General features: G+C 44.8%; 1 protein-coding gene across 16 annotated transcripts in view; it reads left to right on the forward strand.

Annotated features, from left to right (window-relative positions):
* Positions 1-27186, forward strand: part of PPP6R3 (protein phosphatase 6 regulatory subunit 3) — a 92735-nt gene that overhangs the window by 13607 nt on the left and 51942 nt on the right. For 12 of the 16 annotated variants that reach the window (XM_070766034.1, XM_070765912.1, XM_070765977.1 and 9 more), the window contains exon 2: positions 13654-13803. The exons of 3 other annotated variants lie outside the window; for them this stretch is intronic. The gene's annotated coding sequence lies outside the window, so the exon portion shown is untranslated. Of the gene's footprint in view, positions 1-13653; positions 13804-26084; positions 26257-27186 lie in introns of all 16 variants that reach the window. One more of the 16 variants, XM_070765921.1, reaches the window with a different exon arrangement.

Here is a 27186-nt window from a genome sequence, read left to right on the forward strand (position 1 = left end):
GGCTACTCCCAGGCCATTCCAGCAGTGGAATATGAATATCTTGAAACCACTTTTTGCACACATCAGCAACATGACATAGATCTGAATCCTGTTGAAATATAAATGCTTCATTGTCTTGGAAAATATCATGTGCGGAAGGCTTCAGTTTGGGCTCAGGTATTCTCCGTACTGAAGGAGCGGGTCCAGCAGTCACATGGGGTTGCTCATGTCCAATCCGGTGGAACTGAGCCTAGTATTAAAAAAGCTTGCCGGATCCGCCCCTTCCCCAGAATTCGCTCAGTTCGCATATCCTGCGGTTGTATTGTGAATGCTCGTTCAACATTCTAACACCTTCCCTTCGACCTTTCCTTCAAAAAAGTAGTAAGATTTATTGTCTTTATTCAATTACTTGCACTATTTGCGCCAGCCGTTTTTAAAAGGAAAAAAAATAAAAAGCGGCTAGGCTTTTTTACTTGGGAGAAGTTGCGGTTTCGTTTTCCCCCGGCGGTTTTGCCGGTTACGATTCCTGCGGCCGCTTGTGGATTCTTCTAATCCCTTGGCCTGGAGGTCCTGGTGCAAGTATTTATTATTGGATTATTACTTAATTATTGTATAAAACTATATTTAAGGGCTTATAAAATACCTCCTGCGGAGTGGGACGCCTTTAGTCTCCTGGACTTAGTCGATCGCTTTTCCCCTTAAGAAATTCTACGAAGCGATTTTTTTGGCGCGAAGGCCTTCGCGCCCTTTCTTAAAATATCTAGGCCTCTCGTGTTGGCCTTCTGCCAGCCGCGTAGGCCTCAGTCCACCGCGTGGATCCGGGAGCGGGCCTTGGGGGTCCCAGGCTAAATTCTCCACCGGCCTAGCCTCCAACCAGAGTGCCTTGGTTTTACTTAATTGCAAAGTTTAGGGAGGCTGGCCCCGCTGGATTTGGGGGCACGAACTCTGGGTTTGCCCAGATTGTCCTCACGTTTCAGCAGCTTCGAGGCCTCGAAGCAGGATCCATTCCTCTTGGGAAGTCCTTGAAATCTTCTCCTTATAATTTAATTATTGGCTCAGCCTTGTCTTCTGTTAATTGTCAGACTATGGCTACCTTTCCCAAGAGAGGCACAACTAAAGGTCCCAGAGAGGCCAGGCCTACAGGCGATGAGATTACTAGTATCCCCCAGGCCTCTTCCTCCTCTTCTCCAGGGGCCCGCCCCTCGACCAAGGTCACCAGGGCCGAGAAGAGAAGGGACCTAGCCCTACAAAAGATTCATGATAAATCAGCAAAACGTTTGAAAGTGCAGGCCCAAGTAATCAGTAGTCAAGACCCACCAGAGGCCTCTAGCCTGCCTCCTTCTGGGGTCCCTGTGTTATCTCTGGATGAGCCAAACCTAGACAGACCCCAACCTAACCTATGGGGCATAGGTCCAGAGGAACCAGATATTATGGAAGATTCCCCCCAGCCAGGATCCTCCCAGGCCTTTAGGGATTCTTCTGCCATTTCTGCTGATATTTCCAGTTTACCTCCTGAGTTCCAATCTATTTTTGCTGTGTTGTCCAAAGCCATTGATGCCAAACTCTCCTCCATCAATGAGCTTCCTTTACCTCTTCCTCCTTCTCGTTCCTCCCGCCCCTTGGGTTCTTCCCCAGCGGTCAGAGCTCCTATTCAGGATGACTCAGAGTCCTCCCAAGATGAATATGAGGATGTAGAGGAGGATGAAGACCCTTTCCAGGGCTTATCTGAGGACGAGGAATCCCAAATAAAGGTCCCTCCTCCCATTACTATTTTCCCTTCTCAACTATTCAAATCTCTCCTCCTCAAAGCTAGAATTTCTACGGGATTAGCGGCCCAGGAGAAACAAGCCTCCACTTCCACTGATCCCCCGGAGGAGAATTTACCTTACTTCACAGAGGAACAGGAGGATAACGAGGTAATCCCTATGCCTAAATTATTTAAAGATGCCTTACTTAAACAGTGGGATTTTCCAGCCTCTGGCCTTAATCCCTCTACCAAGGACAGAAAGTTGTATAAACTCTCCTCTTCCTATGAAGAGCTTCTATCTTTTCCCAAACCAGATGAACCTGTCAAAATTCTTCACTCGGCAGCGGCTGTGCCAGGCGAGGCGGAGGAAGTCCTCCGTCCAGAGGACAAGCGCATCGAGCAAATGCTCAAAAGAGGTTTCTCCGCTGATTCCTGGGCCATTAAAAGTTCTGCAGCAGCCTCCTTCTTCTCCAGAGCCATGCTGCTGTGGCTTCGCCAACTTCAACAGCACATTCCTCCAGATGACTTGAGAGGTCAACAAGACTTCAACAAGGTCTTTGCAGCTGCCCAGTACGTGGCTGATGCCACCTTACAATCTACTAGATTTTCTGCTAAGTCTATTGCAGCCTCTACAACGGCAAGAAGACTCCTATGGATTCGCCCTTGGCAAGCGGGAGTTCGCCAAAAGTGGCAGTTATCCCAGGGCCCCTTAAAGCGCGACCTTCTCTTCGGTGATCTTCTGGATCCTCTCCTCACGGAGACCACAGACAAGAAGAAGGTTTTGGGCCCAACCACAAAAAAGGTTACTAAAACGCAGTCCTTTCGTCGCCCAGGGCGCCAGCAAGATCAAGCGGCTTCCTATCAGAGATCTCCAGGTCAGTATTCCCCCCGCTTTCGTTCCCAAGGTAGGAACTCCAGGGGTAGGGGTTTTCGTTTCCAAAGGGGAGCTGCCTCTAACAGGGCTTCAAAAAAACCTAGATGGTAACCTTTCCTCCATTCCCATAGGGGGTCGCCTAGCTCATTTCGCTGCAAATTGGCGTCTCACCTCCAAGGACCCTTGGGTCATTGACACTGTTCAATCAGGCCTTCTTTTAGAATTTATTTCTCCTCCCCCTAAACGTTTTATTTCCTGCCCTTCGCCCAGGTCATCCTCAGATTGTAACCGTATGGAGGAGGCCATTTCTCATCTATTGTCCATTAGAGCCATTCAGCCGGTCCCTTCCGGTCAGAAGGGCCTAGGTTTTTACTCCATCCTATTTATGGTTCCAAAGTCCTCCGGAGGTTGGAGAGCCATTTTGGATTTAAAGAAACTAAACCTATTCATCAAATATAGGAAGTTTAAAATGCACTCCTTGTCTTCTATTTTGGCCGCCATTCACTCGGGAGATTTCATGGTCTCCTTAGACCTCACTGAGGCCTACCTTCACATTCCTATAGCCAAATGCCACAGAAAATTTTTACGTTTTTCCTTTCAAGGCAGGCATTTCCAGTATAGGGCGATGCCATTTGGCCTTTCCTCGGCCCCTCGGGTCTTCACAAAGCTCTTGGGGTCCCTGGCGGCCTATATCCGGGCGTCTCCCATCCACATTTTATGTTATCTTGATGATATTTTAATTCATGGGAACTCCCTAGAGAGAGTGAAATCAGACCTTTCTGTCACCATGTCAGTCCTTCAGGACCATGGGTTTTCCATCAACTTTGAAAAAAGTCACCTCCAACCTTCCACTTCCATTCCTCACCTGGGAGCCATTATTGATTCAAAATCTTCCCAGGTTTTTCTCTCTCCCGAGAGAAAACTCAGTATAGTGGAGTTAATTTCTAACATTTTATCTAATCCTTCAGTATCCATAGTTACTCTATCTTCTCTTTTGGGGAAGATGGTGTCATGCATAGGCATCATTCCCTGGGCTCGCCTTCATGCTAGGGAACTCCAGTGGCTTCTGTTGCCTTTTCAGAGATCGGGGCACAGCAACTCAAATCGACGCATTGTCATCCCACTGAGTGTTCGCAGATCCTTCAAGTGGTGGAAGTCTCCGGCCATGGACAGAGGATCCCCGTTCAGGTGCCCGGATCAATTTGTCATCACCACAGATGCCAGTCTATCGGGATGGGGCGCCCACGCCCAGGGGATGATAGCCCAGGGCACGTGGTCCCCGGAGGAAGCTTCCAGGCCAATAAATTGGCTAGAGTTAAGAGCCGTCTCCCTGGCTCTGAAGCATTTCTCTCCTCGCATCCCCAACCGGCACGTTCTCATTCTCACCGACAACATTGCCACAAAAAGCCATATCTGCAGGCAAGGGGGCACGAGATCCAAGGCTCTCATGAGGGAGGCCCTCAAGCTGGGCCTTTGGGCGGAAAAACATCTCCAGTCGCTCCTAGCCGATCACATCTCGGGGAGTCTCAACATCCAGGCGGATTGGCTATCCCGAGCAACGATAGACCCAGGAGAGTGGAACCTCCATCAAGACCTGTTCCATCAAATCACCCTCAGATTCGGCCTACCAGTCCTGGATCTCTTCGCGACCAATGCGAACGCCCAACTCCCTCGCTTCTATTCCAGATTTCCATCCCCGGGAGCGGAAGCGATCAATGCCCTCCGGAGTCCATGGCCTCCAGGCCTACTCTATGCATTTCCTCCGATTCCAATCCTCCCGGACGTGATTCACAAGGTCCTCACCGAGAGGGCCCGAGTAATCTTAATCGCCCCTCATTGGCCCCGCCGGCCCTGGTTCGCAGATCTCCAACAGCTGTCCGTCCAGGACCCTTGGCGACTCCCCGTTTCGGGGGATATGCTGCGGCAGGGGGCCTCTTTCCATCCAGACCCGGAGTGGTTCCACCTCACCGCCTGGCTGTTATCAGGAGAGATTTAGAGCTGCGTGGGCATGACCCTGATTCAGTGGAGGTCATTCTAAAGGCCAGAAGGGGCTCGACCAACCGAATCTACGACCACACGTGGTCCAAGTTTCACCAGTGGTGTCTTCAGGAAGGTCTCTCCCCTCTGTGCATCCCCATACACAGAATTATTTCCTTCCTTATGCAAGGTTTCCATAAAGGACTCTCTACCAGCACCCTCCGGCGTCATCTGGCAGCCATTTCATCTGTCCTAGGGGGCCCCCGCAGACAGCCTCTCCGATCCTTCCCTGAAGTTCAGGAATTCCTCAAGGGCATAGCCAACCTCAGACCTTCCAAGGTCCACAGGTATCCATCCTGGGATTTGCCACGGGTTCTCCACTCCCTCACGCAGGCACCATACGAACCCCTAAAATCGGCGTCCCTCAGGTACCTATCCTTTAAGGTAGCTTTTCTGGTGGCTATTACCTCTGCCCGACGCATTTCGGAGCTGGCTGCCCTCTCAATCAGGCAGGACCTTTGCCAATTCCATCAGGACAAGGTAGTCTTGCGACTGGACCCCACCTTCTTACCCAAGGTCAGTTCCATGTTCCACAGATCTCAGGATATTGTCCTACCTTCCTTCTGCCTCCAACGAGACCATCCCTTGGCAATTAGATGGCACACCCTGGATCTCACCAGAGCGCTGAGAATATATATCCAACGCACAGGACCCTTTCGGAGGTCAGAAGCACTTTTTGTAGCCTATCATCCCAGAGTCATGGGGGCCAAAGTGTCTTCAACAGTAATAGGCCGTTGGATCAGAGGGACTATATCTAAGGCCTATGAGTCGGCCTCCCTCTCAGTTCCAAGGAACATCACTGCGCATTCCACCAGGAGCGCAGCCACCTCGGCCGCTTGGGCGACTCAAGCCCCGTTGGAGGAGGTCTGCAAAGCAGCCACTTGGGCCTCGCCAAATTCCTTCATCAGGCACTACAAAATTGATTCTTACGCTTCAGCGGACGCTGCCTTCGGCAGAAGGGTACTCCAATCCGTTATCTCACACGATAGCAAGCTAATCCCACCCTAGGGACCATCTATTGGGTATGTCCCATGTGACTGCTGGACCCGCTCCTTCAGTACGGAGAATAGGCGTTGATTGCTTACCTGAACGCCTCTTCTCGTACGGTGAGCGGGTACAGCAGTCACTTCCCGCCCTTGTATGTGTCTTCTTTACCTTTCTATCTCTTTCTTCCTCTAACAATGAGAGTTGAACACTACAGAGCTTCACAACTGAGCCTAGTCTATGGATTCGCGAATTCTGGGGAAGGGGCGGATCCGGCAAGCTTTTTTAATACTAGGCTCAGTTCCACCGGATTGGACATGAGCAACCCCATGTGACTGCTGTACCCGCTCACCGTACGAGAAGAGGCGTTCAGGTAAGCAATCAACGCCTATTTCATTAATGCATTTTTGACCATTTATCTTCTCATTAATCACACAAATTCTGCCCATATCTTTTGATGTCATACAACCCCAGATCATGGCACTGACTGGGTGTTTTATGGTACATGTAATGCACTCGGGATACAAATCTTTTCCAATTCTTCTCCTTACATATTTTATGACATTACTACCAAACAGGGAGATCTTATTTATTTATTCAGCTTCTATACCACCCAATCCCAAAGAACTCACTCCAAATAACACTGACCCATTGTTCCTCTGTCCAGGTAACATGGGTTTTAGCCCAGTTTAGTCTTTTCAACCTTTATTTGAGAGTTAAAAGTGGCTTTTTCCATGGGATTCTAGATTTTAGGCCAAGTTCTTGAAGTCTGTGCCGAACTGTACTTGCACTCAACTTCACATTGCGTTGCACCATTTCATCTTGTATACATCCATATGATTTTCTTCTGTCACACAGCCGCAGCCCCTTAATTCTTCTATTATTACTTGCTGCTGTGCACCTTTTCCTGCCTTTACCAATGTAGTTTTGTAGTGGCTGAATCTCCTTATACCTCTTCAAAAGCTCAGAAATACCATCTTTGGTTAAATTTCCACCAATTTTTATTCTAATTTCTTTATAACTGTAGCTTTGTTCACTTAATAATGCTATTTTACATCGCTTTCTGGGAGACCAGTCAACTCTTTGCACCATTACTTTAATTTTAATATGTTTTACAAGTTCACTAAATGAAAGAACACCAATCACATAACACACTGACAAATATCCTCCTCTCAGCTTCAATGCATGACCTCAATAACTGAATCCTATTGTGATCTGATTGGCTCATTGCCAAAATAAGATGACACCCAATTGGCTCTCTAAACACTCATGCTCATTGGCTATAATCAGATGAAGGAAAGCTACTTGATATCAACCTAAGCGAGATGTGCGTCCTGTGTATTTCTGATTATTTGGTATAACTTTTAATATAGTGCAGAAAAAGTGATCAAACTTTGTTGCATTATCTTTCCATTGATATATACTTTTATGATACTACTAAAAAAAGTGATGTTATTAGCCATCAAACCTCAAAAATACACTTTTCCCAAAAGGGTTTCTACAATTTTGGCCACTACTGTATATTGAGTTCCACATAAAATATATATATATGAAACCCCCCCCCCCAACACACAAATTATTAAAAGGAACTTATTAATTAGAGTGAATGGATTTCATATCAAATAAGCCAAAACCAATTGAATCACATTATGACATAGTATGCTGCGTAAGCCTAATCTAAAAATGATGTAGGCATGTGTCTGTAGGCATGTGTTTATTCTCTTTAGTATTTTGTGGCCGGATGAGCCAAGGTGGCGCAGTGGGTAGAGTGCAGTACCGCAGACCACTAAAGCTGACTGCTAGATCTGCAGGTCAGCGGCTCAAATCTCATCATCGGCTCAAGGTTGACTTAGCCTTCCATCCTTCTGAGGTGGGTAAAAAGAGGACACAGATTGTGGGTGCAATATGCTGGCTCTGTTAAAAAGTGCACAACATGGTGTAAGCTGCCCTGAGTCTAAGGAGAAGGGTAGCATTAAAAAAAAATCAAATAAATAAATAAATTTCTGACAGGTTTCACAAAAGGGAAAAGAATGCTAATCCTCTTACTTCAGTTACCTTTTTGGTTAAGTTATCATGAGGTACGTAACTAATAATTTAGTGTATTTCTGTTCTTAAACATACAAAGAAAGGCTTGGTTTATACACTTTAATATTGTAAGCTATATAGTATTGTAATTTTTTATAGTATGTAACGCACAGCTCCTAGCGACCTATTGGAACCCACAAGGTCAGCTTTCTCCAGGTCCCATCAGCTAAGTAATGTCGTTTGGCAGGGCCACAGGAGAGGGCCTTCTCTGTGGCAGCACTGGCTCTCTGGAACTATCTACCTGCTGAGATCTGTACTGCCCCCACCCTACTGGCCTTCTGGAAAGCCTTAGACCTAGCTCTGCTGGTAGACATGGGGCCATTGATCAGGTGGTTTATCTTCTGGATCCAATCACAAAAGATATGTATCATTTTATTAATCAGGTTTTTAAATTGTCTTTTAAACTGTTTTTGATGTTGATTTCTATTGTAAGCCACCCAGAGTCCCTTGGGAATTGAGCGGCATATACATTTGATAAATAAATAAATAAATGTCCAAAAAAATATCATGGTTGAAATTGTACTTGGTTTTAATTTAAATCTACTATAATGTCAGTTATAACCAAGCAGGTATTATAATATTTGAGAAATGCCCTTGGGTACAGGAAGAGGTATAAATCAAGTAGATTAACTTCTGTTCTAGAGAACATTACATCTGTCCAGACTTGTTGAAAGTTCTATAAATCCAGCAAGATTTAAACAGCAGTAACAGATCTGTCAGTATAAATGTTCCATGTGACTTTTTGTTTTAAATTATTGAATTATTATTGTTACTGTATTTTTGAGAGGTCATGTGTCCATGTGCAGGGTTCCCCACATGGAATTATGGGTGTGGGCACACATGCAACCCTCTACACTCCCCCCCCCCACCCTTTTAGCACGTGAACCAAAAAGGGTTCGTTATCACTGTCTTAGCCTGATTAGCTTCAGCACATTAGCTCGCTCGCTGGTTTTGAAGTTGGGTCTGGTTGGGGCTGTGCTTCTAAAGCACAGCTGATCGTTGGAGAGAACAGCAATTAGAAAAGCAGGCAAAGCACAGAAAGCTCATGTTAGGGCTGAAAAACAGCTTCCGAAGCACAGCTGATTGCTGGAGGGAGCTCCAGTGACTAAAGCAGGCAAAGCATGGAAGGGGTGAGAAAGCAGCAGCTGTTTCAGGTAGCCATTTTGGACACTGTGCATTTGGAGGCTGAAAATGCAACTTGCAGAGCCCCAAAACACAAGCCATTGTCGGTGGCAATCTCTGCAGCCAGGAAGAAGATGCACAGGGGCCAAAGGGTAACGGTCGGTGGGTGGGTGGGTTACAGTTGGCATATAAGAAGCACCCAAATTTTCGGCCTCTGAGGAAGAAAAAAAGTGTGTCTTAATACAGTGATTTTCAACCTTTTTTGAGCCGCGGCACATTTTTTACATTTACAAAATCCTGGGGCACACCACCAACCAAAATGACAGAAATCTAATAAATAAATACATACATACATACATACATACATACATACATACATACATACATACATAACCCCTTCATATATACAATCCCATGTAACATCCCCTTATAAATACAGTCAATCATCAATCATCCCTCCTCAAATTTATACCACTGTCTCATTTCTGGGTACTTCTCCTGTCTTTCCCCATTTTCTCTCTCATGTTTCTCATTTCTCTCTCTTCCTCCCTTTTTCCCTCATTGCTTCTCCCTCTCACTTCTCTTTTTCCATCCCTGTCTCTCTCCCCCCTTTATGTGTGTGCGTGTGTATACACACTTGAACCATTTCCAAAACCAGTTGAGGGCTGGGTTTTTTTTCTCTTTTATTCTTTTCAAAAACAGGTGTGGGCTGGGGTTTTTTTCTTATTATTTGGGTACTTTTTACCATATGCTTCAAGAATCACCTCTCTCTCTCTCTTTTGTTTCTCCTCTCATTCTCTGCCTCAATCATTTTATCATTTCTCCTTTTTTCTCCCCTTTTTGTTCTCATTTCTCTCTCTCTCCTTTCCTCTCCCTATTTGTCTCTCTTGCTTTCTCTCTCTCTTTTTCTCTCTTGCTTTCCAAAACGCCCACCCACTCCTGAGGGAAAAGACGGACTGATTGGGATGGGAATTAGCATCTCTCCTGCCGCGTTACGTAGGCAAGGCAGAAACTCGCCAGACGCGGAGCCCAAAAAAAAGCGCCTCAGGAAGGCAGAAGCGAAGCACCCCCACTGCCCACTCGCTTTCCAACGCTGCGCCCGTTGCGCCGGGCTCTTTGTCTGAATCCGCTTCCTTTCTGAGGCTCGAGCGAGCCTCCTTCGCCGGCAGCCAGGGGGTCGGCTTCGCCCCCTGCCCAGCCGAAAGTGTGCGTGTGAGGTGGGGAGAGGCTGCTTCTGCAATGGCATGGCCAGAGAGAAGCGGGATAGCAAGGCAGCGGCATATTTCTGCCTGGCCTGGGCGCTCTGCTTGGCTCTCCCGAGCTTCCCGCAGCATGTAGGTGGCCGAGAAGACCGGGCGGGACTGTCAGAGGGGTGAGCGTTCCCACAGCGCTCGGAGCGTCTAGCGGCCGGATCGCCAGCGCCGCTGCAGCCACCGCTGTGGGAGGAGCCGCACCCCAAGAAAGCCGGAGAGAAGGACGGATCGGGCGGGCGGGGACAGCCACAAGTGGAAGTCTCAGCCCTGGAGCTCCCACTTGCAGGAGCCGCACACCGGTTGAAAAACACTGTCTTAATACATCGAAAAATATGGCAATTGCATTCCATTTTTCTTTCAGGAGCTGGGATATAGATATGATTCCCCCTTCTTACAACTTTATTACGTTAATTAGGTTGGAAATGACTCATCGTTTAATGAGTTTTGATTATCATGGGTGAACTTAAATGTTTGTTGGTTATTAACTGTATTTTTGGGGAGTTCAAGATTTTTTTGCCTCATCTCAAGAACCATTTTCTACTTAAGAACCCGAGCCCTGAAAAATTTCCCAGGAAATTTGAGAGCGGCACAAAGGCCCAGCCAGTTTCTTGCCATTGCCCCTGGGTTTCTGTTTCTGGCGCAGTGTATGGGAGACAGCCTCTTGCCAGGTGTATGGGAGGTGCGTGCTCCTCGCCGCCTCAGTCCCTCTTTTTTAAAAAAATCTTTAAGTTTTGGATTTTTTTGATTCCCCTCACCTCACTTTCTTCCTTCAGCAACAACTGTCCTCCTCCTTCTTCTTCCTCCTCCTCCTACCCAAATTCCGAGCTTTTATTTCTTTCCTAATGGGTTTAAAAGCATTATTTGCTTTTACATTGATTCCTATGGGAAAAATTGCTTCTACTTACAAACTTTTCTACTGAATTAAGTTCTTAAGTAGAGGTACCACTGTCGTTATAATGAAAGAAGTAGTGGTCTAACCAGAAAGCTTTTCTTTTCATTTTTAAAGGAAAAAGTTGTAATTAATTACCAACTGGCATATCAGATTAGTAGCCTTCATCAGATCAATATTGAAGCAATATTAGTTGTTGTTGTTATTATTATCATTAATTAGATTTGTATGCCGCCCTTCTCTGAAGACTCGGGGCAGCTCACAGGATACAAATATGTTATTGGACATTTACTAAAGCAGCAACAGTAAATATTTATTAATTTATTTATTTGTTCATTTCATTTTTAGGCTGCCCCTTCTCCTGTGACTCAGGGTGGCTTACAGCATAAATTACATATTTAACACAGAGATCAGAATTACTCTAAAACAATCGGAACCTTATAAAAAACTTAAAACAATTTACTCAACCAACACATCTCATCAATCTGTCATACCAATCATTCAGTCAATGGCAGGGCTGGAGCAAGATATGTAATGTATGTATGATAGAATATGTTAATATTCTAAGCCAAAATCTGAAAATTGCAGGTTTTAGTTTTGTAAAAGTGTGTTGAATATTTAGATATCTTTTTAGAATCACGTTTCCCACATTTCTTTGGCAAATTGCTATGGAAACCAGTTTGTTTTTACTGTCTTGCATATTAAAATTCATGTCATTTCTCAAAAATACATTGATGATCTAATCATACATATATTGTATTATTCACATTGACATGTAGTTCATTGTGATACTTTACTCATTAACTTTTTTAACCTTCTTAGACTATTCACCTCTGGAATAACTGTGTTTCAGTCCATAGCTGGAACAAGCAGGCCCATTTCATTCAAACAGACCAGAACATCAGAAACTTTCCATGCACAGAAAGTATTGCATATCTGAGCAGAATATACAAGTCGAGTATATATCTGATAATCAATATATTTGCTAAGAGGTTTTTTGAACTTTATAGACATATATTAACAACGCTAACAAAGTAAAACAAATCTGTAATTTACCTTTTATCAACATTTTATGTATTTATAAAACTACTATTTTACATTTTCTTCCTTAAAAACACAAACCTTTTGGTTTTTATTATTATATTAGGTCATAAAGGATCACCTTTTTCATGCCAAATTCATTACATTTCTATGTACATGTGTACATAGTCTATATTTGAAAAAATATGAGAATGTAAGAAAGCCTTTGGATGAAACTCTAAATCATTATTCTCATTGTGTCTAAAAAGGTATTTAAGAAAGCCGCAAGTAGGTCACAAGTACAATAGCAATCATATAGCCTTCAGTAAGGGCTGTGATATGAAATTGCTGTTGCTACTAGCCATCAACAATTCTGATTTTCATCAGCTTTATCAAATCCACTTACCAAGTTGCTGTCCTTTTGTAGAATGATCTCTTAATAAATTCCATTTTTTTAACAATATGCACCGGATGAAAAAGTGTTATTTATGTAATGGATGTCCCAATTCAGTTTCACTGAATTATTTTAGATTTCAATATTATGAACATATTTTTTAATCTTTACTCAGAATATTTCTATCACATCCTACTAATTTTTGGACTAAGAAACTGAAAATATTCTACCACTCATGAATGAGAGCTGCTTCACCTCTTAATAATTTGGATTTGATCATCTATAAAGTGATTCAATGTTTGATTACATGCCATCAAGTGGATGTCAACTCTTAGCAACCACATAGATAAATTTTCTGTCCCTAATCTGGTACATCAGTTATTCCAATGATAGCTAGGGACTACTTTAATTGAACCTGTCCATCTTGCTCCTGGTTGTCCTCTTCTTTTTCTTTCCACCATTTCCAATATTAAAAGTCATTTCCAGAGAGCTAGGTCTTCACATAACATGTCTAAAATAGGACAGCCGGTAATTTAAGCCTCAAGCGAGAACTCTGTATTATTTTGTTCAGTGATCCATTTGTTTTCTTGGCTATCCTCAATATTCTCAGAAATTCTTTCCAAAACAAAGTTCAAAAGCATCCATACTATTCATACCTTATCTTTTCAGTCCAATATTCGCTTCTATAGAATGTCACAGGCTTGTACAATTCTGATCTTTGCATTCATATCCATCCTGAAGCTACTCTGTTTCACCATATTCTGCCTGCACTATGGGTCCATGATCAATATTTCTCAGGGGGACAATAATATATTCTGGGATTCCCATTTTTCTGAACACTTTTCACAGCTTGCTTGATTTGTGACAATTGAAAAATAATAAAAAAAGTCTCTGCTTCTTTGATTATACAAGGGTCATTGAAAGCGGTACATAATCAGTGAAGCACAGATCCATTTATTTTTAATATTCTTTGTTTTTCTCAGTTATCAACAATGTCTCATGTTCCTCGATCTTTTTTAAAGCCTACTGGAACATCTGGCAACTCCCCCCTCAATTGCTATTTTTCAGATTTTATGGAGAAAAAAGCACATATATAAAAAGAAAAAACCACAGACTGCTATATATTTTCATAAATATGTAACATAATTATTATCTCCTATGGGGCCATTGATACTCTGTATATTTATCTGTTTGGTCTGTTTCTAATTGAATTGACTAATTTTTATATTGATGTAATTAAATTCTCTTGTTTTTGTTTTGTTTTTGTAGGAAGAAACCTGCTGCAACTTAACCTAATTCAGTCTCTAATCTGCTAATACTGTAGACTGAAAGATTTTGCTGTTGCCAGGATACTTTGTAATGGGCAAGGAGCTAAGAAAACTAGATTTCTTTTCCCTTTATAAACTTTTCTTTTAACAGGTAAGAAATGTTGCATATTTTTGCTTCTGGAGGAGTATACTAAATATATACAGTGATCCCCCGAGTTTCGCGATCTCGATCTTTGCGAAACGCTATATCGCGATTTTTCCACCCGATGACGTCACTCCCTTCCTTTCTCATCTTTCTTTCTCTCTCTCTTTCTCTATCTTGCTTCTTCCTCTCTCACACTCTCTTCCTCCCTCTCTCATCTCTTTCTTTCCTTCTTTCTCTTTCTCTATCTCTCCCCCTCTTGCTCTCGAGCGGCAAGCGAGCAGCCGGGCGGGCGGGTGAACGGGCAAGCGGAGCGGCCGGGCGGGCGGGTGAACGGGCAAGCGAGCGGCCGGGCGGGCGGGTGAACGGGCAAGCAAGCAGCCGGGCGGGCGGGCGAACGGGCAAGCGGAGCGGCCGGGCGGGCAGGTGAACGGGCAAGCGAGCAGCCGGGCGGGCGGGTGAACGGGCAAGCGGAGCGGGTGGGCGGGTGAACGGGCAAGCGAGCAGCCGGGTGGGCGGGCGAACAGGCAAGCGGAGCGGCCGGGCGGGCGGGTGAATGGGCAAGCGAGCAGCCGGGCGAACGGGCAAGCGGAGCAGCCGGGCGGGTGAACGGGCAAGCGGCAAGCGATCTTGGGGTTTCCCCTTTGCCTGGGCAGCGGGAAGACCCAGGGAAGGTTCCTTCGGCCGCCGAACAGCTGATCTGCTCCGCAGCGCGGCAGCAGCGAGGAGCCGAAGATGGGGTTTCCCCGTTGCCTGGGCAACGGGGAAACCCCATCTTCGGCTCCTCGCTGCTGCCGCGCTGCGGAGCAGATCAGCTGTTCGGCGGTCGAAGGAACCTTCCCTGGGTCTTCCCCGCCGCCCACACGCAAACTCCACCATCTGCGCATGTGCGGCCATGGAAAAAGGGGCGCGCATGCGCAGATGGTGTTTTTACTTCCGCACCACTACATCCCGAAAAATCGATTATCGCGAGGGGTCTTGGAACGGAACCCTCGCGATAATCGGGGGATCACTGTATACTGTATTTTTCAGAGTATAAGTTGTACCTGAGTATAATAATAATTAATAATAATAAGTATAAGAGTATAAGATGCACCTTAGTTTTTAGGGAGGGATAGGGGGGGTGGAATCTGCCTACCAAGTATTCATCTGGCTGGCGTCCTTAGTCTGGTCATCTTCAGCACATTATTTTATCCCTTGTTAGGGTTTTTAAAAAGCCTTATTCGGAGAGAGTAAACAATGAAAGAACTTGCAGGCCAGTAAGAGCTAGGGAAATTGTTAGCACCTAGTTAAGGCTGAAAAAAAGCTTTGAAAAAAGCTACATTCAGAGTATAAGACACACCCAAATTTTTAGCCTCTTAGGAAGGAAAAAGGTGAATCTTATACTCCAAAAAATACAGTATGTCTGATTTTCAAAGTATTGGTTAAACCCTTTGATTCTAATGCTCTTTTTCTTTCAGTATTTGTTTTCCATTAAATTATAAAGGTTTCCCCCCCCTAGTATTTTTTTTTAAAAAGTTTTTAGTTACATACATAAATCTGCCTGTATTGCTAATAATTGAAATGCATGTGAGGATTAACTTTACATTGGTGTAAGAAACTGGCTTTAAGTTACAGTGTTACTAATTTGCTTTGGTCCCGAAATGGTGTATTATCTGATATGGCTGCTATGATTAAAGAATATTCATGGAACAGAAAAAAATGGGTGGTTTTTTTGAAAATATCACCAATTTATACAGAATATTCCCTTTGAATGTTTTAAATGGGTTAGAGCCTCGCAAAGAAAATTTAAACATTTTGAATAAGCTTTCTTAATACTGGAACGTGAAGTTGGATTTTGCCTTTTTCTCCCCTGACTTCAAAATAGTGGGTAGTAATCTACCCTAGATACTCACTAGCATCTAATCCAGGAGTGGCAACCTTAAAAAACTCAAAAGAGCCATTTGGACCACTTTCCTACAGAAAACAAAGCACGTCTCACCATATATAGGATCCAAGTGTCCATAGTGGTAGCCTCCAATTGGTGAGCAAAGAGGCTTAGCTGACCACCGATGGGAGGGTCGGACCTTCAGTCACTTAGAGCAGCGAAAGGGATGACTTCCTATGCCATGAAATGGCCGCTTGCCCTAGAATTGTTGTCAGTTTTGGAATCCGGATCTGCCCAATTACATGTACTGTCTACTAAAATAAGGCCTCTTGGATTGATTGGGGTCAACCCCAAACCCCATGTCTGCTGGTTGAAAAGAGTGCCTCTGAAAGTAGGGTAAGGGATGGCGGTCGACTCGCCTTTATAGGGAAGGCAGGGCCTTTCCCCTGTCCTTAGTCTCCACCAATATCGGGTCCAGAGCCTCCCCCAGCTTGCTACCCCTGAAGGGAGCAGAGGCCAACTTCCACTTGTATAGTGTGTCTGTCTTCCAGTGGCGAAGCCACAGTAGTGGCAGGCTGTCACTGAGGAGGCAATGGCCCCAGAGGCAAACGTGGCAGCATTCAGGGTGGCATCGGCCGAGAATTTGGTAGCCACCATAAGCTTGTTAATATCTTGATGGGATCTGATGTCATCAGGAAGAACTCTTGCTTGCCATCTGGCAAACCAGAGCAAAAATGAGGTGGCCATTGCTGCTTTGATGGCCCAGGTAGCCACCTAGTATGTTCTACAGAGGTTCAGTTCTGCTTTGAAACTGTCTGTTGCATTGGTGGATAGGATGGTAGAGGACTTTAAAGCCGCCACTGGGCCGTCAGTTTGTCAGTTTCTGGGCCTGATAAAGGGGGATGTCAGAAGGCAGTGATATATCCTTGCTGCAGACCTGTAGCAATTCCCTACACTGTGGCCTGAGAGATGAGTGTTTTCAATGGCTGAGGCATTTCAAGCTCTTGATATTCCCTTAGGCAGAAGCCGGACATTACTGGGGTAAATGTTGTCCCTGGCGCGGACTTTGATCTCTTGGGAGGGCCGCCTCAGATTCGGTGTCAGATCTGAAAAAGCCTCATTCTTGTCAGATATTTCCATTATAGCAGTGGCTCTCAACCTTCCTAATGCCGCGACCCTTTAATATAGTTCATCATGTTGTGGTGATCCCCAACCATAAAATAATAAATTTATTAGGAAATTCAGGGCTTGCTGTTGGTTCACTTCCTCCAGCGCTGCGTGGCTAGGCTTCCTTTTTTTTTAAATTGCAGATTTTTTAAAAAGCTGAAAACAAGAAGGCAATGCAGTACCGAAAATTCGGTTTCTGCATATGCTCAGAAGTTCCCATGGTACAGATATATATATTTTTGCAGTACAGTGATCCCCCGATTTTCGCGATCTCGATCTTCGCTAAACGCTATGTCGCGATTTTTCCACCCGGAAGTAAAAACACCATCTGCGCATGCGCGCCCTTTTTTTCTATGGCCACGCATGCGTAGATGGTGGAGTTTGCGTTCCCCGCCGGGCAGATCAGCTGCTGGGCGGCTTCCCTGGGTCTTCCCCCTCTTGCTGGCGGGAGGGCGAGCGGCGGGCATCAGCGAGGAGCCAGGGTTTCCCCTTTGCGTGGGTGGCCGGTAAGACCCCAGCGCCGCTTCCCAGCTGAGTCCTGAAGCCAAACGCGGAAGTTCGCCTTTGCCGTTTGGCTTCAGGACTCAGCTGGGAAGCGGCGTGAGCGAACGGCGTGGGTGGGTGAAGGGCGCGCGCACAGCGCGCGGGCAGGCAGGCAGCAGACAAGCAGCAGGCGGACAAGCGGCGGGCGCGGCAGCAGCGAGGAGCCGAAGATCGGTGTTTCCCCTTTGCGTGGGCGGCGGGGAAACCCCAATCTTCGGCTCCTCGCTGCTGCGGCGGAAGTAAAAACCCTCGCGATAATCGGGGGATCACTGTAGTTTATTTGTATGTGGGTGGACCCACCTGGAGACGGATAGAGGAGCGGTGTCTCAGTTCTTAAGACCATTTAAGTAACTATGTTTGGATGAATGAAATGTTGAATTAAAAGGATACTTCCCATGGGATTATTTGAATACAGCTTTTTGGTTTATGAAACTTATTTGATCAGTCTCATTTTCTTAGTACATTCTATTTCTGATGTCTTTTTAAGAATCCACAAAGATATAAGAAGATATAAAAGATATAAAAGAAATAATCTTTTATTTGGTATGAATATTTCCGAGTGTAACAACATGTTTTCTACACATTGTCCATGATTCTAAAGCGGTCCCAAACAAAGAGAAATCAGACTGTATCAAGCAAAGTTCCTGTCACTGTGAGAATAAGTTATCCCAAATGATTGATGGTGCTCAAATATTTAAGGGGTTCCTTATTTTATATTTGAAAACATCCTACATATGTTGCTTATTGTTCATCATCCATTTTTCTGGGATTGTGATTTAGACTTAATGATATTCAACAGCATGAACCAGGCAGTAAAATGTTTTAGGGTTTTATTAAAAAGTATTTTACTTGTTTTTAATTTTAAATTGTTATACATTCAGATTATCAGACATTAATCTGTACACATGACTGGTAAACTTGTCAAATAAGTAATAATTGTCTAGATAAATAAAAATTGTCACAGTTCAGTAAGTAATTGCTATAGGTATTGGATTTTATATCTTTCAAGTACTTCTGCATCGGGTCTTAAAGACTCAGATACTGTAGTTCTCCATTTGTATCCATTACTTTGGGATGTTGCATACACTCATAGTTCTTTTAAAATCTGCTGTTTCTTTCAAAGCTTCTTTATGGTTTTTCAGTTTCATTACTTTTAGTTTAGTTTAATTTTAATTTGCAAAGCATATACAGTGGTACCTCGTGATACGAACCCCTCGTCATACGAACTTTTCGAGATACGAACCCGGGGTTCGGAATTTTTTTGCCTCTTCTTACAAACTTTTTGCCTTACGAACCTGCCACCACCACTGGGATGCCCCGCCTCCAGACTTCCGTTGCAAGCAAAGCGCATGTTTTTGCGATCCTGGGATTTCCCTACAGCATTGCAAAAACGTGGAAGTCAGGAGGTGAGGTTTCCCATGTAGGGGAGCCTCAGGAGAAACCCAGGATCGCAAAAATGGGCGCTTCGCTGGGCAGGGGGGGGGACAAAAACGGGAGGGAAAGGCTCATGGAACTCAAGAGGAGAAAGGTGTGGGGGAAATGAGCAGAGTGGGGTGGGCACTAATGGGAGGGAAAGGCTCATGGAGCTTAAGAGAGGAGAAAGGTGGGGAGATGAGTAGAGTGGGGGGGACAAAAACGGGAGGGAAAGGCTCATGGAACTCAAGAGAGGAGAAAGGTGTGGGGGAGATGAGTAGAGTGGGGGGGGACAAAAACGGGAGGGAAAGGCTCATGGAACTCAAGAGAGGAGAAAGGTGTGGGGGAGATGAGTAGAGTGGGGGGGGGGGACAAAAACGGGAGGGAAAGGCTTATGGAACTCAAGAGAGGAGAAAGGTGTGGGGGAGATGAGTAGAGTGGGGGGGGGACAAAAACGGGAGGGAAAGGCTTATGGAACTCAAGAGAGGAGAAAGGTGTGGGGGAGATGAGTAGAGTGGGGGGGGGACAAAAACGGGAGGGAAAGGCTTATGGAACTCAAGAGAGGAGAAAGGTGTGGGGGAGATGAGTAGAGTGGGGGGGGGACAAAAACGGGAGGGAAAGGCTTATGGAACTCAAGAGAGGAGAAAGGTGTGGGGAAGATGAGTAGAGTGGGGGGGGACAAAAACGGGAGGGAAAGGCTCATGGAACTCAAGAGAGGAGAAAGGTGTGGGGGAGATGAGTAGAGTGGGGGGGGGACAAAAACGGGAGGGAAAGGCTCATGGAACTCAAGAGAGGAGAAAGGTGTGGGGGAGATGAGTAGAGTGGGGGGGGACAAAAACGGGAGGGAAAGGCTTATGGAACTCAAGAGAGGAGAAAGGTGTGGGGGAGATGAGTAGAGTGGGGGGGGACAAAAACGGGAGGGAAAGGCTTATGGAACTCAAGAGAGGAGAAAGGTGTGGGGGGAGATGAGTAGAGTGGGGGGGGGGACAAAAACGGGAGGGAAAGGCTTATGGAACTCAAGAGAGGAGAAAGGTGTGGGGGAGATTAGTAGAGTGGGGGGGGACAAAAACGGGAGGGAAAGGCTTATGGAACTCAAGAGAGGAGAAAGGTGTGGGGGAGATGAGTAGAGTGGGGGGGGGACAAAAACGGGAGGGAAAGGCTTATGGAACTCAAGAGAGGAGAAAGGTGTGGGGGAGATGAGTAGAGTGGGGGGGGACAAAAACGGGAGGGAAAGGCTTATGGAACTCAAGAGAGGAGAAAGGTGTGGGGGAGATGAGTAGAGTGGGGGGGGACAAAAACGGGAGGGAAAGGCTTATGGAACTCAAGAGAGGAGAAAGGTGTGGGGGAGATGAGTAGAGTGGGGGGGGACAAAAACGGGAGGGAAAGGCTTATGGAACTCAAGAGAGGAGAAAGGTGTGGGGGAGATGAGTAGAGTGGGGGGGGACAAAAACGGGAGGGAAAGGCTCATGGAACTCAAGAGAGGAGAAAGGTGTGGGGAGATGAGTAGAGTGGGGGGGGGACAAAAACGGGAGGGAAAGGCTTATGGAACTCAAGAGAGGAGAAAGGTGTGGGGGGAGATGAGTAGAGTGGGGGGGGGGACAAAAACGGGAGGGAAAGGCTTATGGAACTCAAGAGAGGAGAAAGGTGTGGGGGGAGATGAGTAGAGTGGGGGGGGACAAAAACGGGAGGGAAAGGCTTATGGAACTCAAGAGAGGAGAAAGGTGTGGGGGAGATGAGTAGAGTGGGGGGGGACAAAAACGGGAGGGAAAGGCTTATGGAACTCAAGAGAGGAGAAAGGTCTGGGGGAGATGAGTAGAGTGGGGGGGGGGACAAAAACGGGAGGGAAAGGCTTATGGAACTCAAGAGAGGAGAAAGGTGTGGGGGAGATGAGTAGAGTGGGGGGGGGGACAAAAACGGGAGGGAAAGGCTTATGGAACTCAAGAGAGGAGAAAGGTGTGGGGGAGATGAGTAGAGTGGGGGGGGACAAAAACGGGAGGGAAAGGCTCATGGAACTCAAGAGAGGAGAAAGGTGTGGGGGAGATGAGTAGAGTGGGGGGGGGGACAAAAACGGGAGGGAAAGGCTTATGGAACTCAAGAGAGGAGAAAGGTGTGGGGGAGATGAGTAGAGTGGGGGGGGACAAAAACGGGAGGGAAAGGCTCATGGAACTCAAGAGAGGAGAAAGGTGTGGGGGAGATGAGTAGAGTGGGGGGGGACAAAAACGGGAGGGAAAGGCTTATGGAACTCAAGAGAGGAGAAAGGTGTGGGGGAGATGAGTAGAGTGGGGGGGGACAAAAACGGGAGGGAAAGGCTTATGGAACTCAAGAGAGGAGAAAGGTGTGGGGGAGATGAGTAGAGTGGGGGGGGGACAAAAACGGGAGGGAAAGGCTCATGGAACTCAAGAGAGGAGAAAGGTGTGGGGGAGATGAGTAGAGTGGGGGGGGGACAAAAACGGGAGGGAAAGGCTCATGGAACTCAAGAGAGGAGAAAGGTGTGGGGGAGATGAGTAGAGTGGGGGGGGGACAAAAACGGGAGGGAAAGGCTTATGGAACTCAAGAGAGGAGAAAGGTGTGGGGGAGATGAGTAGAGTGGGGGGGGGACAAAAACGGGAGGGAAAGGCTTATGGAACTCAAGAGAGGAGAAAGGTGTGGGGGAGATGAGTAGAGTGGGGGGGGGACAAAAACGGGAGGGAAAGGCTTATGGAACTCAAGAGAGGAGAAAGGTGTGGGGGAGATGAGTAGAGTGGGGGGGGGACAAAAACGGGAGGGAAAGGCTTATGGAACTCAAGAGAGGAGAAAGGTGTGGGGGAGATGAGTAGAGTGGGGGGGGGACAAAAACGGGAGGGAAAGGCTTATGGAACTCAAGAGAGGAGAAAGGTGTGGGGGAGATGAGTAGAGTGGGGGGGGGACAAAAACGGGAGGGAAAGGCTTATGGAACTCAAGAGAGGAGAAAGGTGTGGGGGAGATGAGTAGAGTGGGGGGGGGACAAAAACAGGAGGGAAAGGCTTATGGAACTCAAGAGAGGAGAAAGGTGTGGGGGAGATGAGTAGAGTGGGGGGGGACAAAAACGGGAGGGAAAGGCTTATGGAACTCAAGAGAGGAGAAAGGTGTGGGGGAGATGAGTAGAGTGGGGGGGGGGACAAAAACGGGAGGGAAAGGCTTATGGAACTCAAGAGAGGAGAAAGGTGTGGGGGAGATGAGTAGAGTGGGGGGGGACAAAAACGGGAGGGAAAGGCTCATGGAACTCAAGAGAGGAGAAAGGTGTGGGGGAGATGAGTAGAGTGGGGGGGGGACAAAAACGGGAGGGAAAGGCTTATGGAACTCAAGAGAGGAGAAAGGTGTGGGGGAGATGAGTAGAGTGGGGGGGGGGACAAAAACGGGAGGGAAAGGCTTATGGAACTCAAGAGAGGAGAAAGGTGTGGGGGAGATGAGTAGAGTGGGGGGGACAAAAACGGGAGGGAAAGGCTTATGGAACTCAAGAGAGGAGAAAGGTGTGGGGGAGATGAGTAGAGTGGGGGGGGGACAAAAACGGGAGGGAAAGGCTTATGGAACTCAAGAGAGGAGAAAGGTGTGGGGGAGATGAGTAGAGTGGGGGGGGACAAAAACGGGAGGGAAAGGCTTATGGAACTCAAGAGAGGAGAAAGGTGTGGGGGAGATGAGTAGAGTGGGGGGGGGACAAAAACGGGAGGGAAAGGCTCATGGAACTCAAGAGAGGAGAAAGGTGTGGGGGAGATGAGTAGAGTGGGGGGGGACAAAAACGGGAGGGAAAGGCTTATGGAACTCAAGAGAGGAGAAAGGTGTGGGGGAGATGAGTAGAGTGGGGGGGACAAAAACGGGAGGGAAAGGCTTATGGAACTCAAGAGAGGAGAAAGGTGTGGGGGAGATGAGTAGAGTGGGGGGGGGACAAAAACGGGAGGGAAAGGCTCATGGAACTCAAGAGAGGAGAAAGGTGTGGGGGAGATGAGCAGAGTGGGGGGGACAAAAACGGGAGGCAGGGACTCATGGAGCTCAAGAGAGGCTCTTTTCACCTTGCTTCATTGGGACTCCCTCCCCCTACTCCGTTCACCTCAGCTTTGTCTGGCCACCGCTTTTTTTTAAAAAAAGCCTTAATATTTTGGATTTTCCTAATGGGCTTGCACGCATTATTGGCTTTTCCATTGATTCCTATGGGAAACATTGTTTCATCTTACAAACTTTTCCTCTTACAAACCTCGTCCCGGAACCAATTAAGTTTGTAAGGCAAGGTATTACTGTATAAGTGGTCCAGAATTGTATTGATATACAATTGAAATTTATTGAAATTTAATAATTGAGTCCAGCCCATTACTTTTTTAGTACAAGTTTCAGAGTCACTATTTCATTCTATTTCATTGCCTTCGTGTTGCAATTACTTTTTCAAACTTCTTTTGTTCTTTAAAATACAAGTTTAACTTGCAGCATGTATATCTGTGTCAAGATTACATGAATATTATGATCTCCCCATGGACTTTTGCATTATCAATAAAGCAGATACTTTATACTGTCAGTACTCCATAAGAAATGTTTAAAACCAATATAATTTTTGATGTTATATGCTGTTCTATGATTTTGTCTATATATTTTTTTCCTCAGTGTATAAATAGCCAAGGGATTCTTTTTCCTTGTAGAAATCATTTTATTGTTTCGATACTGAAACATTTTCTTCAGTGAATATTTAGCTAATAGTGAGATCATTGTAGTAATTTAAAAGCTTTCTTCTGGAATCTCTTTTTAGTTATTGAGAGTGGCATTCCAAATAATACATTACCTTTGCAAGAATGCATGATTTATTTGCTGATCTTCAGATATAATTTCATAAGATGCTTTTTAGTACAGCTGCTTAAAATATTTAATCATTAATGGGTATTGATTGCATAGCCCTTTGATATTGCTGATATCATAGAACCAATAATTGGTTTCTAGGTTAAGAATATTGAAAAATTGTTTTCATCAAACATATTGATACTTGTTGATCCTTGCAATCATGGTTTGGCATACAAGAATGTTTTTTTCACTTTGAGCATTTCTAATACAATTAATTAATTGATTGATTGATTAATTGGATTTCTAGGCCAACCTTCTCCTGCAAAATCAGGGCGGCTTACATAATAAAATCAATACCGTACAAAATTTGAGAAACCCAATATAAAACCTAAAAAGAATATAAAACCTAATCTTAAAATCCCAAATAATAAAAAACATTTAACTAACATTCATTCATAATCAGTCTTTCATAGTGTCGGCTGGAGCATGAAGGCAATGCTCAACAGCCCCAAGGCTGCTGGCAAAGATGTGTTTTTAGAGCCTTACGAAAGGCCCATACAGGTGAAACTCAAAAAATTAGAATATCAGAAAACCAAGATGCTTCAATAGCGGCCTTTAGCTCTTCTGCAATGTTCGGTCTTATATCTCTCATCTTTCTCTTTGCAATGCCCCATAGCTTCTCCATGGAGTTCAGATCAGGCGGGTTTGCTGGCCAATCAAGCACAGTAATCCCATGGTCGTTGAACCAGATTTTGGTGCTTTTGGCAGTGTGGGCAGGTGCCACATCCTGCTGGAAAATTGAAGTCAGCATCCCCATAAAGGTCATCTGTGGAAGGAAGCTTGAAGTGCTCCAAAATCTCTTGGTAAATGGCTGCGTTGACCCTGGAACGAAGTACAGTGTATCAACACCAGCAGATGGCCCGGCTCCTCAAATCAACATAGACTGTGGAAACTTCACACTGGACTTCAAGCATCTTGCTGTCTGTGCCTCCATTTTTCTTCCATATTCTGGATCCTTGGTTTCTAAATGAGATGCAAAAGTTTCCATAGTCTTTGTTGATTTGGGGAGCATGTAATGAGTCTCTCTCATATATTATGTTTCACCTTTTAAATTCTATTATTGAACTAAGTGAATTTTTGCACAATATCCTAATTTTTCTAATTTCACCTGTACTTCATCAACAGTGTTTTGTCAACAATATTTTCCTTAGCCCAGGTTATAGTATGGAAGTGCTTCTTACCATATTTTTCAGAGTATAAGATGCACCATTCTCCGTACTGAAGGAGCGGGTCCAGCAGTCACGTGGGTTGCTTGCTGTCCAATCTGCCTAGGACTGAACCTGTCTTTAAAAAGATTGCTGGATCCGCCCCTTCCCCAGAATTTGCTCGGTCCTCCTACCGGAAGAACGCATGGTGGCTCAGCTCCTCTCCAAACACCTTCCCTTCTACTCGTTCCACTAGAATTCAATCTGATAAGATAAGTAATTAGCCCTTTTTGTTCTTCTAAAGCAAACGAAGGAATTTAGCCTTCAGCCAGCCCTCCTGGGCTCGGCTTCAAGCGGAGAAGTCGCGGCGAAACATTTGCTAATTGCATAATTGCCTTGCTTCACTGCAGCCGGCTGTGTTTGTTTTCCTTTAAATGTGACCGGCAGGGAGGTTTTTCATTATCAATTGGCTTGTTATTTTCTGTTACCTCCTGCGGAGCGGGATGCTTGTACAAGGGCGCTTGTTTAGTTCCCCGGACTTAGTCAGACTTTTATTGAGCATTATTTTGGTGCAAAGGCCCTCAGCGCCCAGTAATTTCGGCACCAACGGTCCGCCTACACATAGGCCCCTTGGCGCCATAAGTCCGCCGCGTGGCCCAGAGTAGGCTGTGAGAGTCTCAGGCTTTTACTCGTGTGCTAGGCCTCTCAACCAGTGTGTGTAAATAGTGAGGCTTAGCCTGTCTGGACTCATTGGCACGAATCTCGAATTGATCCAGATTTTCTTTGAATGGCCAACGCTCCTGTAAATTCTGCTTTCCAACATATACTAATGGATGAAGATATTTATTTATTCATCTATCCATCCACACATTTAGAGACCCCTTGACTCCTTAGCAGTCTTGCACAGTTTACAAATAAAAAGTAAAAAAGGGATCCTGTGTAAAACAGGGGAGAGAAATACTGGACTGTTTTAACAGCACAGCATTATGTTTCTAGAATAAAAAACCTGGTTCAGGTGTTTTTAATTTTTAAATATCAGGATATGAAGTATGTATTGATTAGCTAGAATTCTTCAATTAACTTTGATTAATGGTCGAGTCTGAGTTGTAAATTTTTTCAGCTAACCCATTTTCTGAAATCACAGCCAATAAATTCTGTGGTAAAATATGGACTTTGGTAGACCGGATATGGGCATTGTTTGTTTATATAAAGAATGGTTTTATTGTCTTGCCAAAGCTACTGAAATTTAGTATGAATGTTATATTTCTATTTATGTTATCATAAGAAACATGGACTTAATATACAATTCATTTCAGTTACATGATGGTATATCAGAGGCAAGGCATGTTTTAATTACAGAAGATAAAAAATAACAATTCAGAAGTTGGGAAGCAAGGAAGGAAGTGAAGCGATGCTAAAAGTTCCCAAAATTTTACGAGGGGATATTTTGGAAGTACAAGGGAGATATCACTTAGGTAAAATTTAAAGGTAAGAAATATGCAGCAATATCTCACTAAATGGGTTCTAGAAAGCATAGGTGGTGATCACTTATGAACAGAGTGGATAAAAATCATTTTTTTTTAAAAAAATTGAAATCAAATTTTTAAAATTAAATTTATTTTAATAAAATACTTTTGAGTTAAAAAAAACTATCTCAAGGTGGTTTTCTATTTAGGACACATTAATAATTTAGTTTATTCATCATGAAATGGAGCTTAATTATGTAGCATGAAGCTCTATATTCCTCAATATTGGGACTGTTGGTGAGTCAACAGCGGGTCAGAGGAGGAGCCACTGTGGGATAGAGATAACAGTTGCTCTTTTAAAATTATGATTTAAATTGAGTTGGTTTAAATCAAGCCTTTCTACTAGTGATTTAAAATGTGATTTAAAATGACTTGATTTAAATCAAAACTATCCTGCTTATGAATATGATATATTTGATATTTTTCTGTGTTCATTTAGCAATAACATTTAAGATTTATATAATGCTTTACTGTGCTTTGCAACCCTGGTTTACAGCAATTTTGTTCCTCATTTTACTCACCTTGGAAGGATGGAAAGCTGAGTCAACCTTGATCCTGGTGGGATTTGAACTGACAAATTGCAGGTAGCCAGCAGGCAGCAGAAGTAGCCTGCAGTACAGCGCTACCAGCTCATATTTACAGGATAATATTCTAAGGTTGCATGTTACATTTAAGGTTACATGTTAATGATAGACAGTAACATTCTTCAAAGCAAGTATCAGAGAATGCATGAAATGAGTTTTTTTTTTTAAAAAAAATCTGAAACAAGGCATTATGTTTTTTCTGATCAGTTTTGAATCAAGCCTTGATTCAATCAAACTAAAACTCATTATGCTTTGGTTGATTGGAGTTTTGGACAAAGGAAAATCTGAATTTTGGGGGGGGGGGCTAT

The sequence above is a fragment of the Erythrolamprus reginae genome, chromosome 1, assembly GCF_031021105.1.
Source record: "Erythrolamprus reginae isolate rEryReg1 chromosome 1, rEryReg1.hap1, whole genome shotgun sequence".
NCBI lineage: Eukaryota > Metazoa > Chordata > Lepidosauria > Squamata > Dipsadidae > Erythrolamprus > Erythrolamprus reginae.